Source organism: Mus caroli, unplaced genomic scaffold (genome assembly GCF_978045245.1).
Source record: "Mus caroli unplaced genomic scaffold, Mus_caroli_1 scaffold_14, whole genome shotgun sequence".
Lineage (NCBI taxonomy): Eukaryota > Metazoa > Chordata > Mammalia > Rodentia > Muridae > Mus > Mus caroli.
The window spans coordinates 80,275,001-80,288,646 of NW_028227269.1; the positions used below are offsets into that span (position 1 = coordinate 80,275,001).

The window sequence follows — 13,646 nt, forward strand, 5'->3', positions numbered from 1 at the left end:
TGACACCACGACACTGATAGCATCTACACACATTCATAGCTACCTTAGACGCATGAGGCCACATGCTGTGGGTTGGACACCACTGACATTCTTTTGTTTCATTTTGTGTTGTTTTGTTTTCCGAGATAGGGTCTCTCTGGCTGGACTTAACCCCTAAACGAGGCTGGCCTGGAACTCACAGAGGCCTGCCTCTGCTTCCCAAGTGTTGGGATTAAAGGTGTGTGCCACCACACCCAGATCCACTGACATTCTTAAGAAAGCCTGTCTTTTGGGCTCTTAAGATTTTTTGTCATAATTCAGGCAAGTCCCCTAACCAGTTGATAAATGGCTGGCAAACTGGAGTTTGGGGGATCAGAGACACACACATGCACACACTCATGATATCCTCAGTGAGCATGGTCAAGGAAAAGGAGCTGGTGCAGGGAGGACTCCAAAGCACTGGCTTTCCTAGCCATGGTGGCCCCAACACCCATATGGTGGTCCCAGCCATGTAACCTGGTAAGAGATAATCAGGCTAAAAATCACCCCCAAATCTTGCTGACTAGGATGCCACACTGTAACCCACAGAACTCTGCTGAGTGGGGGACTAAGAAGCTGTCCAGATAAAGGCAAGACACACCTCCTTATCCAAAGCCGGATGGTTCGCAAGGATTTGTGTGAGCATAGCCTCTGTAGCCCCACACAGCCTTGCCTGAATTTGTGTTAGAGCAAGAAGGAAGGTTTCCTCTTCGCCCCTGTGAGGAAGAAACCTGCTACAGACAGTGTAGCAATTAAATTATAGAAGTGATTCAGTTGGGCTCGGGAAACCAGTAAAAACGATACAAGTTAACTCTTAGTCCTGTGTGCCAAGACAACCTAGAGCCTTCCCACTCTCCTTGCACCTACCTAAGATGTCTTACATTGCAGACCCTGAAAGTAAAGACCTTCTGCAGTGAAAGAGCAGGTGCTTCACCCACGACACAGCCACACCCTTCTCTCCACTTCTACTCCCAATCACTGAACTGTCACATACTGAAGGGGAGTGGCCCAAGGAGCTCCAGGTCCTATGTGCTTCTTAGAAAAATAGCAGTGTGCCCCAGGATTACGGGCAGTTTCAGAATTGGAGTTTAGAAAGCAAACAACCCCACCCTAGACCTAATGGATGAACGAACCCTCCCTCCTCCTCCACACTCACTCTACTCCAGGCACATCCCTCCTGATCCTGGCTTCCCCCACCCAGGTGCCTACGAAGATACAAAACAGGAGAAGGAAAAAAAAAAAAAAAAACCCTTCTTCTTTAGTGACAAAAACAAATAAACAAACAAACACACAACAACAAAAACCCTTCCAGAACTTTCTGAGACAAAACAACAGGACAGCAGACAAAGAGTTAGGCAAGAGACACTACGGAAATCCCCCTCCCCCTCCCTGAATATACACTGAGTGAGATCCAGTCACCCAAAGCCCTAGGTGGCTGGGATAGGGTGCAACCAGATGTTTCGTATTAGTCGATCTGGATGCTTAAACGAGATGCAAGATTGACAGGGTAAGAATCAGCCACAAACCCTCTGTCAGCATGAGGTATACAGCTAGCTACAGGCCAGTCTCATCTGCTCGCCACTGTCCCACCCACCTCAGACACAGCTGACCTTGCCCTCTGTGTACTCCATGACCTAGAGACCAACCCTCATCTACAGAGAGGGACTATAATCTGAAACCAGTCGCTACCTGAGCAGGCAGTAGCAGGTCATAGTGTTCTGAAGTTCTGGTCTTCCCAGCACCAGGGCTTGTGAAAGCTTTCCTGTACACTGCTGTTAGTTGAGATGAAATATGAAACAACCTGTTCAGGGCCATTTTCATCACCCACAAGGAAGTCCTGTAACCTTTAAGCAAATATCCCCCCATTCTTCTCTCCTCCCAGGCCCTACACCCCCAATCTGCTTTGACCCCATGGTGAAGACTTCACGAAATAGAAAGCTACAGTATGATGTCTGCCTCCCTTCCTCAATGTTTCCAGGGTTGCCACATTATAGCGTTTGTTAGTACCATGTTCCTCTTCATGGCTAATACTATTCCATTGTAATACATTCCTGCTGTACACTACATACCAGGACAGCTGCTCAATTAGGATCAAACACTGTGTAACTGAACTTGGCTGCTCGCTGACATCATCTTTCTGAGTCCTTTAGTTGTCTCTAAGAAGTAGGAAGATGACACTCCCTGTTTCGTCCATGTCAAAGGAGATGTAAAGGGGACGGGAGCAGAGTCCATATCTCTCAGCCACAGCCTTGTTCTCCATCTCCGTGCTATGTGATCCAGAGCCTGAAAAACATTCTGGCTTTCAGGCTCAACTCAGTTTCCTCAGTGCTACAGCTAGCTAGCTCTCCCTCTCTGCTGCCCCACTGCTAGTTCTTCCTCAGCAGCTAAACCCAACTGCACACAATCCAACCGCTTGTACGTGTAAACACTCCCTGCTGGGGTGTATGAGTGTCTATCATCTTTTCTAGAATGCTGCGGAATCCGATCCCTGGAGTGTAAAACCCTCATTCCCTACTAGAATCCATGACATCTTGGTCCAGAAACCTTGCATAGGGGTCAGGCTCTTGGCAAGAACTCCCTCGTGCCTGGCCAGTTATTGACTGAGGTGTACCTGTGCATTTTCTCTGACTATATTTTTAAAATGTTAATTTTAAACCTCAGCCAGGAGTTCCCCAGTGATTGATATACTGGTGCAATATGGGCTGTGTGCTACACAAGGGATAATTTGGAGATTCAGCCTGGATGCCTGCACCAGTTACTTAGGCACCCTGTGGCCATAATACCTGACAGAATCCACCTAAGGAAGAAAAATAATTATTCAGATTCTCTACATCAGAGGATCCACCCCAGTCTACCACAGTAAGGATGGTATGATGCTCACTGCAGAGGATCAAGTGGCAATGGGTCCTCACATTACAGCCCTGAAACTGAGCCACAACTTTTCAAATCCTGCTCTTAGCACCTACATGTGACAGTCAGGCCTCACGCCCCAAAGCCCAAAGGTCTATGACCTATTACTTTGTAATGGGCTTCATGGGCTAGTTCTCCAGTTTTAAAAATAAAAATTTGTATTTTGTGTGTGTGTGTGTGTGTGTGTGTGTGTGTGTGTGTAGATGTGCTCAGTGTGCATGTTTGTGTGTGTATGTATATGTGTGTGCATTTGTGTGCACGTGTGTGTAGATGTACTCATGCTACAGCATGCAAGAACAAGTTAAAGGTTCCAGCTGCTTCCACGTAGGTCCTGGGGATCAAGCTCGGCCTTCCATCCTCCTGACAGGCTCCTGCAGGCTCTGAGCCCTCTCCACAGCGGCTGCAGCCCCTTCTCTTTCCTACTCTTTGCTCTTCCTTGCTGAGCTTCCTGGCTGAGTCTTCTGACCTAGTGCAGGTTGTTTACTCCCTGCCATGGTTTTCTAAGTTCTAAAAGCTCTTCTTCATCTTCTCCTTTGTTTTGGGGGTAAGAAGTACAAGATCCTGGGCAGCAGCTGCTTCCGTTCTTGTTTCTTTTCTGCCACTTTCTTTTTTCCTGAAGGGCTTTTTCAGCCCGTGCTTTATAGTCTCTAGGGTACTTTGCTGAGTCAGGCTCATCTGCTGTGATTCAGCACAAAGCTATGCTTGCGTTCAGAGGTGCACTGCTCAAGTTTTAAAGGTACACACTGAAATATTTACACGAACAGTGATAGGGTGTTGGTGATTTCCTTCAAAACAATAAATGGTGGGAATGATCCGGTTACAGAGGAAGGAGAGCTGTGAGCTGGGACCTGACGAGGCAGAAGAGGATCCATGATGCCATTCTCCTCATGTGGGCATATGTCTTCCATAGGAAGAGGAAGAAGGGAAGAGGGAGGGAGAGAGAGTGAGAAGGATGGACAGGGAGGCATAGGGAGGGACAGGACGAAAGAGAAGGAGGGAGGAGGACACATCATAGCATCAGTGCCTCTTCTACCTACAGGAGAACAATCTCTGAGTCATAGCAAGGCAGAAAAAAAGAAAACAGCACCAGGCATGAGCCAGGATGTGGGTCTTAGTGCCCCCTGTGATATCCTCTCTACAACTCCATTTCTCTACCCGACATTCTCAAAGTCTGAAATTCCCTGAAAGCTTCATCAGTCTTCCAGGACTCAGGCAAGCTCTGCCAACTGTCTTGAGGTAAGAAAGGTAAAACCCAAACTCAAGGGTAAAGATGAGTTGGGGGAGCAGGTGTGGTGGGCGTGGGTGAGGACTCTAGGCCGGAGGGAAGCAGCCTTTAGGGCACCCAAGCTGACATTTGAGACATTTCATTCCTGCATCACAATGTCTCCAAGGGAAGAAGAGGGGTGAGCTAGAGCCCCAGCCACACCCAGAAGCCACAGGTACCCACAGAGCAGCTGCTAACGTGGAGGGACCTGTTGGCACTGACTCAACAACAACAAGAGAGCCTGGCCAGGGCCCACTACCGGCACACGGCACAGCCAGGACACATCCCCCAGCCCCTCCCGGTCCTGGCCCTCTGCCCACTCTATCCCTTTAGGCATGGCCAAGAGAGACCAGACTTGCTTACTGGGCAATGATTCACTGCCTAGACTCCCCGACTCCAGGTTCCACCAGAGGTGTGGTGCTGCCTGAGCAAGGCAGGGAGATAGCAGCGGGAGGCCCTGGCTGAGCTCCTGTCAGCCAAGTCTTACCAAGTTCCACCTGCATAGCCAGCAAAGCTAGGCTTCCCCATACGCATTCACCTGTGGAGGGGTGGAGAAAATGGAGTCTTTGGGCACTAAGGATCCGCCCCTTCTTGGAACGGACAGGCAAACAGATAAGTACAAAGCCCTGAGTACTTGATGCAATAATTTCCCGGGGTCTCAGATGGAGCAAAGCTGAAGTGGAATGGCCTCTTCTGCATGGACCACAGGGTACTTGATGAAAGCGTGTCTTGACTGAGTCAAACACAATCAAGGGATCATGAAGTGTTTCTTTTAAATCTCCTCAGGCACTGAGCTGCAAATACTTGTTCTAGGGCCCTCCACCAGTCCCCGAAGAAGCTACACTGGTGGTTTCTAATTTTTTATATAAACTATGTCCTTTCTAGACATTTTAGAAAAATGTCTTTATGATGCTACTTAACTTAGAGTGTACACTGACTTAGAGAAAACAGTCACAGCTAAGGGTTCCGGGGCCTCAGTGCCAGGTTCTGCACTGAGTGATTTACACTCATCATCCATCTTTAACCCTCTCAACAAACAGAAAGGCAGGTGTATCACTAAGCCGACTTTCAAATATGGAGCCCGGGATTCACACAGGCTGGTCTACAGGAAAAGCAGAAGCCACATATAACCAAGTCCTCAGTCCAGGCTCCAGGTTACCATGCTACAGTGTGCAGCCGTAATAGGGCACTCTTCTGTAGTTGTTGGTTTTGGTTCTGGTTTTTAGAGACAGGGTTTTTCAGTGTAGCCCTGGGCATCTTGGAACTCACTCTGTAGATCAGGCTGGCCTGGAACTCATATAGAGCTCTGTCTGCCTCTGTCCTCAGATTGCTGGGATTAACCGTGTGTGTCACCATGCCCAGCCCCTAAGAGAACAGTTAAACAGAGTTCACATTCCATCAATACACCAGCACCTACGCACATGTGGAAAACAGGAGAACTAGCCATACTTTCTATAGACATACAGCCATTGAGCAGCACATCACAGCCCCTGAGGCAGTGACCTGTCTACTCAGGCCTTTTCCCATCAATGGGTGTCCCTAGGCCTCCAACTTTAGCAGCGCTAACAAATGAGAGTGAGCTCTAAGTGAGGGTTGAAGGGTTAGAGTCAGCGCTGTCAGTGAGAGAAGCCAAACTGAAAACAAAGCAGAAATGCACCGAGGCACCAGTGGTCTGGGAGCCTATGCTGGAAGGCCAGGGATTAATGACAGGAAAAGCCTGAACATCTATGACCCACTGCTGGTCATCTCAGTTGTTCTCTCTCCCTGCAGAGTAACAGGATCCACTGATACACAGTTCCAGAAGGGCATGGCAACTTACAGCATAATGCAGTCGGTCCAAAGATAGCCAGTTAACTATCGGTGTTAACTAACACTGGTATGCAGCTGAGGGCCTTTGGCCCTTGATCTTTACCCACCCCTACACTGCACGGCCTGGAAGAGAAGAGTGACAGCTATCTCGGACCATCAGGCCAGGACCCTACCCCAGAACCTGCAGAGCTGTGAGTAGAACAGAGATGCCGCACCAACCCTGTTAGGTTTCTACTGTTGTGATAAACACACAACCAAACACAACGAGTGGAAGAAGGCTTGACTTTCTCTTACAGCTCACAGTCCCTCAGGAAGGACAGGCAGGGCAGGAGCTCAAGGTGGGACCCTAGAGGCAAGAACTGAAACAGAGACTGTGGAGGGGTGCTGCTTACTGGCTTGCTTCCTTACACAATCCAGGGCCTCTTGCCCCTGGGTAACACCTCCCACAGTGGGCCAAGTCCTCTATCCACCAATCTGACAGAGGCGTTTTCTCAACTGGCATTCCCTCTTCTCAGATGACTGTAGCTTGTGTCACATTGACAAAATCACTAACCACAAAACTAGTCTTTTCCCCTGCTCTAAAACACAAGACTGACCTACTGTCTGCATTTGTGTATACACTCTGGTTTTCAGTGTCCATGAGAACATCCCATTAAGCTCTGCTTACAGAATTCTATGGCATCTGTGCTGGCAGCTTCGAACTCTTCCACATTCCTCCACAAATCCGTTCTAGGGGGCTGGACCTAACCGTCAGGCTCCTCACTGCAACAAGTCTGTTTCTCGGGACTAACATCCCAGGTCATGGCTCTCCTCATTGCTGTGGCAGAACACTGGACAGAAACCACTTCATGGGGGAAGGTCTACTCTGGCTCAGGGCTCAGGGGATACAGCCCAGGAGGGTGCGAGTATAACGCATGGCTTCCCCAGGATCAACACTCAGGAAGAACAGCGCGTAGGCAGGAACCAGGACTAGGATGTACGTCTCTAGCCCTAGCCCTGTGGTCCAGTATCCGCACCCCAGCTGAAGACTGAATGTTCTAACACACGAGCCTGTGAGAGACATTTCACATTCAAACCACTGTGTATGTGGATTAAAGCTCCACGTCTAAACAAAAGCAACATCCTGGAATCAAGATCTTAGTACAGAGATGTGCAGAGCCCCCCCCCCCCAACCCCCGTGCTGCGAAGTGAACCAACCTGAAACATATGCTGCAGTGTATATTTTTAAAGCATTATGTCACAATCTATAATAAGTTTTGGTATAAACCTTTTTGCATGAAAAAGTCTGTATACTGAAAATCCAAATGAATCAGGCACCATGCTAAGCCCTGGGAGTTGAAAAGGAAACTGAACTAGAATTCATAAAGATGTTTAACCAGCAGGAGAAAGCCAGAGACCTTTGCTATCTCTTATAAGCCACATATGTGCTTTGGTTCTTTCTTACTTTCCTTCTGTTTGTGTGTGTGTGTGTGTGTGTGTCTGTGTGGTTTGGTTTTGGTTTTGGTTTAAACAGGAACCCAGTGTGCCCCTGGCTGTCCTCTGACTCACACTATGAGCTAAGGATGGCCTTGACCTCCGGATCCTTCTGCTCCTGCCTCTCAAGTACTGGGATTACAGACATGAATTGATATGCTCAGTCTCCTTCATCCTTTTTGGAGAAGGCTATTTACTGTTAACCAGGGAACACTAGCTAGCCTTTAACTCCTCAGCTCTTGAAATCCTCCTGCCTCAGACTCCCAAGCAGCTGGGAATACAGGTGCATGCCACTGTGTCTGCCTACAGTTCTGTTTTGCCTTAAAGAGATTTTGCAATATTAAACCTTACATTTAATTAATTATGCTATTGATGTGAAACAGATACCTAAGCATCAGTGACCTGCTTTGTTTTTTTTTTTTAATTTAGATCATCATGTGCTACTTAAAATTCTTTTATTGGGGATAGATATGTATCTCAGTCAGTACAGCACTTGTTTAGTGTGCACAAGGCCCTAATTTCAACCCCAATACAGCAACAATAAAAATTATGTCCCAAAGATGTTAGTAGGGGCTGGGGAGGTGGCTTGTGGGTGAATGTACTTGCCATGAAAGTAAGAGGGTCTGAGTCTGAATCCAGAGAGCTCATGCCAAGGGGAGATACATAGCCAGAGCATGTGTAATCCCAGGGCTCCTATGGGAAGATGGGAGGCAGAGCCAGGAGGACCCCAAGCTCACAGCCATCTGACCTGGCCCATATAGTAGAAAAACAACAGAGACTCTATCTCAAATAATGTGGAAGGCGAAGACTGACACCCGAGGTTATCCTCTGACACACACGTGCACCACGACAAGCATGTGCATCCACATATACAAATGAAAACAGACAGACACACACACAATATAGTCGGCAATTTAATACTAATTATAACTACATTATAATAAAACAGTGGTATGCAAAAAATAAAGTTCAATTTAAATTTTGACTATTCAGTCTGTCTGTCTTCTGTCACAGGAAAAGCATCTGAAAGACATATAGCTAAATGCTAACACTGGAGATCTCTGTGTAATGGCGTCCAGGTGACAGGTTTTCTTTATGTTTATCCATACTGTCTAACTCATCACATTTCTACATGTAGTTATATTAACATCAAATGTTAAGTCACATAATAATCGCAGTGGCTACTATTTCTTGTCCCAGGGACACTACACAGCTTCCTGTACGGAGTGCCGATCACTCTTCTTGACATCCCTGCAAGCTGCATAGCATCACCATTTCACCCACGAGGAAGCTGGGACTCAGAGTAAAGTATCTTTTCCACATCTGAGAGCCAGGCCTGGAATGTCAGGCTGTGCTCCCCTAGCACCCGGCAGTGCTACTCCCACACAGGTCAATACTGAGCAGTTATGTCTCTACAATACCCTCTGTCTATGTACGCACTGGGACCATCCTCTTGGCATGGGACAGTCTCAGATTATATAAAGCTGGGCAGAAACCTCCTCTAATCCTGAAGTTTCTAATCTAAACAAACTGGTGCTTGCAACCGTGCTGGGTACAGCACCCCCGCTGGACACACACACCACCCCTGCTGGACACACACACTACCCCTGCTGGACACACACACCACCCCTGCTGGGCATACCACTCCTGCTGGACACACACACACTACCCCTGCTGGACACAGCACCCCCGCTGGATACATACACCACCCCCACAGGACACACCACCCCCGCTGGACACACCACCCCTGCTGGACACACCACCCCTACAGATAGCTTTCTGCATAGTACTGTCCAGGTGACAGGTGATTCTCATTGATGTGGTAAAGAAAGAAAACCTGCATTTAGAAAGGAAGAAAATTATCAGAGAAACTACCAAAGTTATTACTGACCCTAATTCTGCTCCTGAGGGCAGATCTCCTTCTATCGGAACTCTAGGGATCTTAGCCTAAAAGCAAACTACTAGAATACCTTTGGTGTCAGCCTTCTCTACCTAGGTTCATTGTGAGTCTCATAAGGACAGTCTGTCCAGGTGCAGTGGTGAACGCTTGCTGGCAGACATTTCTCCAGTCATCCAGGCGCTATTCAGGACAAGTATGCACTAAAAGCAGTAGGGTCAAGGCAAGACATTAGCTTGAATAAGAACAACAGTGCTGGTGGGCAGGACAAACAAGGCTCTTACACCAGCGGTGAAGCCATTAGAGAGGTCTGAGGTTGGCTGTGAGTGGTATGCCAGATCCTGCAAACTCTACATGACCTGCTCTACTGTCAAATGCATGCAAACCATCGGTACATCAGTGTTGTACTGTCTGCCAAACCTGAGATGCTGACAAAGGCAAGCATAAGAAGGAACAACGCAGAGGATCCTAGGACCCTGAAAGCCGTCTTCTTCCACGAGACGGTCACTCACACAATGAGAATGTGCAACCTGCAAGCCTCACACAGCTAAGGATCAAACATACATCATCAATCCAGGACGTCCTCCATCTTGACTTCTAGAATCTTCTCCCATCAGTTCTTCAGACCCTAGGCTTCAAGACAAGACTGACCCATCTCTCATTCCCTACTGACCTCTAAGATCCTGTGGCTTTGTCAATTCCTATCTCACTATCCTTTCCCATCAAGATCCACTGCTCTCCACCCATGACAAATCACCATCAAATTACCTGTTCTCTTTTCTAAAACATTGTCTTACCCAGTGACCATAACCTAGGACAGGAGGAAGGGCCTTGAGAGTAGTGACAAATGCTGACACACACACACACACACACATTCAAAAGCAGGTGTCAAGTCTCAGATCTCAGGACCCCAGCTCCACTGTGTACCAGCAATCTCAGCCAACCCTGGGATCATTCATTGCCCACCCAATGCAGGAAGAAACCTCTTTCACTCCTCCACCAGAGACCTTCCACTTGTCAGGTCCAAAAGAACTCCATATCATCAAATTCTAAAAGGTAGACGACACATATAGCAGCTATCTATGGTGCCTACTAGCATACCAGAACTGTACCAACGCATACCAGGCTCCCTCAGTACCGCAGTACCTGTTACACATTTCAAACTCCATGCCAGAATCCCAGTCCTTCCCGCTTCCTCCTCTGTCCTAAACTCCCTCCAGCTCATGGACTTCCCTCCCCAGCCGCTTATTCTCCTTATAACCTGCTATGTTGGCATATATTCTCATATTCTCCCCCTTCCTTCTCCCCCCCCCCACCCCTGTCTACAATAAAAAACTTCCCTTACTGCCATGGAGCAGTTTATACACCATACTCAAGAAACAGATTTCCTTACTCCATCCTTCCATCCTGTTAGAATCCTAGGATCAATGGCTGAGGGGCCTATTAATGTTTCAAAGCTGATGCTGGCCAGTTCTCCCAGCATCCTTCAGTACCTGTGGCTCCTCCCAGCTCTCCCTACCCTAAACCTCTCCCTCTAGGGGGCTGGGCTTCCACCTTCCACTTCCTTTCCCTCAATCTGATCCCTGTGTAACCCAGCCATTTTGGCTTATGCAGCCCTCTTGGCCTCTTGGCCTCTTGGCCCCAGGTTGCCTCTCTTGGTTGGTGGCTCCTCTCTTGCTCTCCCTCCCCCCTCTCCTCTCAAGAGGAGACAAGATAGGGAACTGATGTATTTATAGGTCGAAATTCATCAGCCTTGAAAAGGGGCTCTGGCCAGTCCCAGCTTCCCATGGGGACTTTACTTTCATCTCCCTGGCCTCTGAAGCCCTTCCCATCGCTCCCACCCTTGCTGAGAAAAAGCTGCTTGTGATCCAAACAGAAAAGGTAGTGCCAGCTCCCAGCTCAAGTCTCCCAGCACGTCTCCTCTCCCTCTCTCATCCTAAAATATAACTGGTCCAAAAGATGCCAGTTTAGACATCTACAGCCATTGCTATTTTGTGTAAATTAAGTCCAGATAACTCAGCTGGGCCTTGAGCCCTGAGCCCGGCTGGATACAAGCATCACTAGTGGGAAACAGAAGCAGGACTGCCAACAGCCACTGTCTTAATGGAGGGCAGGGATGGGTGGGGAATCAGCTCACACACCTTCCTGTCCTGCTTCCTTCTCCCACTTTCTGAGCTCGGACTGAGCAGGGCCAGCCTGACTCTTCGGCCCTGGCACACCCAGCTATAAACAGGATAAGAATAACTACGAAAGAGGAAGCAAACTGGACCCTTGCTGGTTTTGTCAGCACGTTCCTCTTTCCTGGCGCGGTGACACAGTGTGTGGCTGCTGCACAGACTCCCCAGGATCTTGCAACTCTAAGCTCTGCTTCCTTGGTGAGCACAGAAGAATGCATGGTTCCTGATCACACGAGCCCCCCACCACCTGTGCTTTTCTGCAGGGTGATTTCAGCATTTCTGCTGCGGGCTGGACTCTCCTTGGGCCTGAGGCTCCTCATAACTATGGAGTTTGAAGAAATGGTTCTGTACAGCTTCTAAGTTCTGTACAGAAAAGACAGTGCAGTTCCTACCTTGTTCTGAGTACTTTTGCTGGCAGCCTTGAGCTACCACAGAAGGTGAAGGGCCCTGAGAGGGCCACGCCATGATCCTAGCCTACAAAGCCTCCTGGCCCAGGCACCAGACTGACAGGAAACAGGTTCTCTACCTGTGGCCTCACTCTGAGTCTCTGCGGCTAAAGCCTAGGCCACTAAGAAGTAGGGATAAGACATCCTACTGAGCCTACTGACCCAAGTTTCTGCCAGCATAATGAAAGGCTCTCATTCTGGCTGGCAGCGGGAATGAAAACAGTAGATGGCAACTGGAAAGTTTAGTTCTGGCTGCTGCCACTAGAGAAGCAGGTGCTCTTAGAAACACAATCTGTAGTGTAGGAAAGGGGCATTAGCTTGGTGTCAGGTACTACCTACGTTAATAGCTTACAGCCACAATAGTAGGGTTGTCCTCATTACAGAAAAAAAAAAAGAAAAAGAAAAAGAAAAAAATCAGAGATCAAGAGCTTTGCTCAAGGCCAGACTACTTAATTGAGACCCCACAGCACTGAAAACAGGCTACACAAAGACAAGTTGTCTACATAAAAGACTTACCTATGTGGAAGAATATGTTCTCGTTCAATATTTCCTGTTTGTGAATTTCCTGTTTTGCAGCATAACATCAAAGAACACAGTCCTACCACTGATGGGGCAAGCCCCCTCCCCTGTTACCTAACCCACCCTATTACCAATACCTCCTAAATCTTACCCCATAGTTTGCAAAGACCTACTTGTCCCATCAAGGCCTTGCTCTGAACTCTCCTTCTGCCATCTCTAAAGCCATACATCTTTAGCAAACTATTTTGTACTGTGCCACATAGTTCTGGTTGTCTGAGTGTGTTTACACAGTCGGCCTCCAGAGGACTAACAGAGTGGGATGGAAGGAATGCCTATGCTATGCAGGAGACAGGTGACACACTGAAATTCCTACAACAGCAACACAATGGCAAGCACACCCCATGTGCATCAAGACTTGCCAGGTAATCAAACTGGTTAAGAACCATAACTCATGCACAATGCGAACGCTCCAGGCTGTCACCTGCACAACACCCAGGATATGGAGAAGAGAAAGGATCTGAAGGCCGCAGAAGCCGTACCATATACCACAGATACCACAGACCTTGGGGGCAAGGAGGCCCAGATCCAAAGGCTCGAAACATTGGGAGGTCCCACTCTGAACCACTGTGTGTCTTTAGTGGCTGTGGAAGAATGTGAGGTACAGAGTAAGTGTTCCTATGAACTCTCCTCACCGTCTCTGCCCAAGAGCAAGGAGGCCAGTTTCAGGCTTTTCTCACCCACTGTCCTTCACATTATGCTGTGGAATCTCCATGGCATCTCCATGGCAAGCCCTGTTTCCCAAGCAGCAGTCCCTGAATGTGGGCAGGACAGGAGGCATTGACTGTTTTGGCTTAGCTCAGCTCCAGAGGAGCAATCTGCTTCCTTATTGGTGACATACCATATGTAACCAAAAATGTCCAACTTGTGTGGTTGGGCAAACTCAAAATCATATGGATTCTGTAGGTGGAGTGTCCAGGGCAGAGGAAGGATGGTCTATGTTTTACTCATGTGGGAATGCAGCTAGGCCTAACAAACTGCTAAGGAAGTGTTTTAATGCCTCACTCCCTGTCCATAATGAACTCCCAGGTGAAAAGAGGAGTCTTAAAATATTTCCCTTAGTGGTAAGGGGATGA

General features: G+C 48.1%; 1 protein-coding gene across 3 annotated transcripts in view; it reads right to left on the minus strand.

Moving 5' to 3' along the window:
• The window catches only part of Map3k9 (mitogen-activated protein kinase kinase kinase 9), a 70,904-nt gene that overhangs the window by 32,579 nt on the left and 24,679 nt on the right, over window positions 1–13,646 (minus strand). The window lies entirely within an intron of this gene.